The following is a 4,571-nucleotide window of genomic DNA, read 5'->3' as shown; positions in this document are numbered from 1 at the left end:
CTGGCTCCTCATAGAGATGATATACTGCTACAAGAAAATATCAGCAGCTGGGGAAGAAGCACTGAGAGAAGCAGCGTAAGTATTTTTTAATACATGACCAATATGCACATACTGTATGCTCACACTATGTAAAAACCTTTAACTCTGTAAACTGCTGCGCCTCTCAGTTCTTGAATTTTAAGCAGACACTATGGTGATACAGGTTTTTTTTTTTCCCTAGTAACATAAACAACATATACAAGTATGTCTGTTGTAGAGCCCAAACAAAGTGCTGGGTTTTTAAGGCAAATACCTGCAAAGAGATTTGATTTAAAAAAAATCCAGTAACGATATATCTTTAATACATAACATAAGCATTCTCTTTGATCATTCCTTGAATTTGGTTAATGAAGAATTGTGGCTAAGATATGTACTGAGTGGGTCAGTTAAGACAATTTAATGGAAGAACCGTTTCTAAATTACCTCAAACATATTTTTGCCATTTCCATCCTGCAATTTTTTGTTACTTATATTGGCCAGCATGTACACCAATACTGATATACTATATTGCTCTGGCTCTAATAAAGCTTAAAACAACACACAACTGGAGTAAGACTGCTGTCACACTGTCCTATAATTTCAACTTTTACTTTGTTACATCCTGTCTTGGTTCTTATTCCTCTGCTCCACTTAGCTTGTCTTCTAACCTATTTATGTTTAAGATTATCAATGTTTCCATTGTATTTGTGTGTTTTCACTTGTGTCTCTTTGTCCCATGCTCCCTCCGTCTACTTGTCATGTTTTCGTCTTGTCCGTCCCATCCTGTCATCCTCCTCCCTAGTAAAAACCAAAACCTCCCTCCTGTAAGTCAAAAACCTGTCCTACAACCATAGCTGTGATGTTTTGTTTTTGTATTTTTCACCCATTTTGCTTAAAGTTAAACATTTTGACATGGTTTCACTTTTTTTTGTTCTCTTTTCCTCCTAGAAATGCTGAATATTTAGCAATAGCCTCAGAAAGTAAACTGCGCAGGGGTGCAGGTTGGAGAATAGCCCAGAGGGGTTTTGTGATCCCAGGTGAAAGTGCCATGTCAGCATCATTCCCAGGTACACTGAATTCTATCCAGGGCTGGGTATACGTTTGTTGGTCCCTCAAGCTGTGTCCATGTAGTATCACTGGTTATTAAAATGGTCAAGGTCTAAAGCTGGCATTGAATACTCCTCAGATTCATCTGAGTCTAGTTATTGATCAGTTTTACAGTTTTCAAAAATAAGTATATTTGCCGAGAGTTACTGTAGTTAATGTCATTTTTCCAAAATGTCAAAGTATTCCTCTAACTACTATCCTCCCATTTTGACCAGGTGGCTCCTGTAAAAGATAACATATTTTCTGAGACTAACTAGATTAGAAGTTCCATACAAAAATTATAAATATTTTTAGGCAAAGTTATCATGCAGCTTTTTGTGTTAAGACAACATTTAACATTTGAGAATGGCTTCTTTTATTCAATAAAGAAAGTGTTTTCTGGAATATTTCTGAAAGATATGGAAAATAAAGTGTCATGCCTTAGATATACCAGCTCAGATACCAGAGTCTAGGGACTCTGGTATCTGAGCTAGTATCAACAAGGAATGCCCAGCCTTAAGATACCTCGCTAAAACAAATGTGAAATACAACTGCCCTGCAATATATTGTACAGTCATGATGGTTTTCATGTTTAGCTTTTAGTTGAAATTTAATTTCTAAATGTACCTATTAGAAATATCTCTGTACAACAAAATACAAGCCAACACCACCACAAACTGCCTACATCCTCAAAAATGATCATAAAGTTGAATCGACACCTGTCTAAATCAGTTCAAACACAAACTGAACATTATAATCTTCATGAAGAAGAGATTTATTAAAGATTTGTTGTTTGGTTGCATTAGTTTTAGTTAAGTTTAACTAAACAATGACGTTTTTCTTTTAGATGTTCTAGTGTTTATTAATTAACTAAATTTTCTATAAACACAGTGGTTTTGAATCCATTAATACATGTTGTCTTTATCTGCAGGCTTCTTCCCTGGATTAAAAACATCCTTCCACCCTCTAACCTGAATTTAGATAACTTGGGGGTAAAACCAGTGACGGACTAGGATCAAAAAATGGCCCTGGCGTTTGCAACACATCGGCCCTATTTCAAATCACACCAACCCTACTCAAACGTTGACAGATAAAGTTAAAAAAAACAACATAAAAACTGAGTAGAATGCAGAAATTCAGAATACACACTCAAACGACACGCACTATCGCTACAGTCTGTGACAGATGCCGATAACAATGCGACATGATGCGCTCCACTAAAGGCCCATTCAGCACAAATACAAAGGCTCGACGTTAAAGCACAGTACTTAATAAAAGTTAAGTTACCTCTGTAACATATATTTATTTGAATAGTAATTTCTGTATTGATTTGTTTTACTATACAAATTATATCCGACTTTCGCAATCCGTTCCAACTGCCCTAATAGAGGGCGGCCCTTCTGGCATCTGCCCAAATTCCAGAAGGCAAATCCTTCACTGGGTAAAACTTTTCAGATCAAGCCTCCATTTGACCTTTTTCCTGAAAAAATATCACACATGGATATTACATACAAAGAGAGCATGGTACCAGCACTGTATATAGTATTCTGTGACGAAAAAGCATGTTCTGCTTCCACACTTATTTGGCAAACCATTATGCATTAAAGAGAGACATTGTCATATTTTTCACGTAAAGTATTTGTATCTTTACGTATATATGTAGTCACATATTCATTTACACAGAGGCATTGATGCATGCTTTCATTACCTGTAGGATAGACTATTGTAATGCCTTACTTTCTGGTCTTCCAAAAAAAATAATTTCCCACAATTTTTACTAAAGTCAGCTGCATGGGTATCAACGAAGACCAGAAAGAGAGCACACATTACACTTTTAAAAGTCTCTGCACTGGTTATCCACGTTTCAGAATTGATTTAAAGGTCCTTTCATTTGTTTATAAAGCACTTTATGGTCTAGTCCTAGTTATTTATCTAATTTGCTTTTATCTTATTAACCCTCTCAATGTGCCACATTTTTATGTATGAAAAGTGCTATATAAATAAAGTCTGGTTACTTGATTGATATAACATGCAAGTGGTACTATGGATGTCTGATGGACTCTGATGAGGCTCATTTTAAAAGAAAGCTTTTTACCGACTCATCATCACCTGATGTACTGTATAATGTGACACACAATTTTTTTAAGTAGAATGTAACGTACCTGGCTAGACTGTCTTTCCAGTTCCTATTGTACATTCAAGTGTTTAAGTCTTAAGATGTACTAATAAAAACTTTAAATGTACAAGTGATGTTGGAGAAATCTTCTGATTTGCCTAACAAATATTTCAGCGTTGAAATGGATGGCCGTTGTTACAGAAATAACAACGTAGACGACTTCCATTGTTTTATTTGTATGTAGCTGAAGCAGCCACCACGTTAAAGCTTTGTGCTTTCACATGAAAAAACTCTCTTCAAGCTCTATTATATCATCTTATTGGATTTAATGACAACCAATCAAATTACAAGATTTAAAATAAATAGTAGCGTTATATAGTATAAATATTATGGAAGTATTGCAGTATGGAAACTTGATTTATTTCTAAAGATTAGATGTGAAGATTGATACACTGTCAATGGTTTAGGTACAGAGCTGGAGTGGAGACGTGGAAATGGTTCCACAGAGACATTGATGAACGCTTTCATTCCCTTTACAACTACATCTTGTAATTTTTACATTTCTGTTTGTGTATGGATGAAAAAAACAAGGTAAGTTTTAAATTGTGAGCTTTTGAAGTGCTAGTATGAATATCTTACAACTTTGGACAGAGCCAGACAAGCCGTTTTCTCTGTCTCCAATCTTCATGCTAAAATAATCAAACCGGCCTCCCAGGAAGTGGTATCGTCCTCGGAACAAGGAGGCAGACTTCTTGGGAGCAGTGAGAGAGATGAGCGTGTCGGGCTGCAGGCCATCTGCACTGCCCTTCTCCACATCCCAACCTTTAAAAAAACAAAAACAGATGTGTCACAATCTAAGCTTCCTTTTCTTCTTGTTAGTGAATATGCACAGTAAAGGTCGTGACAGTCAGGTCATTAGTTTTCAAGATGTTTTAGTTACAGAAGGTTTGGTCTAATGATGGCGAACAGTTGAAACATTCGTCAGTAACACCTGTCAAGAGAGAGGAACAAAGACATAGTGTACTTTTGGCCTTATATGGGTTTTTTGTTTTAAAGATTTTGGAGGCTTTTTACGGCCTTTAATCAACAGGATAGCTTGAAGACAGGAAAGGGGAGAGAGAGGAGGTACAATATGCAGCAAAGGTCCATGGGTCGGAATTGAACCTGGGCCGTTGCCAAGGCCTCAACTTAGGCCCGAACTTATGTGTTTTGGGCATCTGAACAGAAATATGGGGTGAGTAAAAACAATAATTTATTATAAATAAATGAATCTGTACAGACAATATGTTGCACACTGGTGTACCCTGACTTACCTGGTCATGAAAGTAAGGTGAGGATGCAGCGAGCACAC

The 4,571-nt window shown here is 36.5% G+C and overlaps 1 protein-coding gene and 1 pseudogene across 1 annotated transcript in view; one reads left to right on the top strand and one right to left on the bottom strand.

The window, feature by feature from the left end:
• The window catches only part of LOC116701957 (sodium channel subunit beta-1-like), a 5,948-nt pseudogene extending 2,609 nt beyond the window's left edge, over window positions 1-3,339 (top strand).
• Window positions 1-4,571, bottom strand: part of zbtb22a (zinc finger and BTB domain containing 22a) — an 11,893-nt gene that overhangs the window by 7,182 nt on the left and 140 nt on the right. The gene's annotated exons all lie outside the window — the stretch shown is intronic.

This window comes from Etheostoma spectabile, chromosome 14 (genome assembly GCF_008692095.1).
Source record: "Etheostoma spectabile isolate EspeVRDwgs_2016 chromosome 14, UIUC_Espe_1.0, whole genome shotgun sequence".
NCBI classification, from domain to species: domain Eukaryota; kingdom Metazoa; phylum Chordata; class Actinopteri; order Perciformes; family Percidae; genus Etheostoma; species Etheostoma spectabile.
Note: the sequence above shows the minus strand (reverse complement) of the source record. Positions and strands in the feature narration are given on the sequence as shown.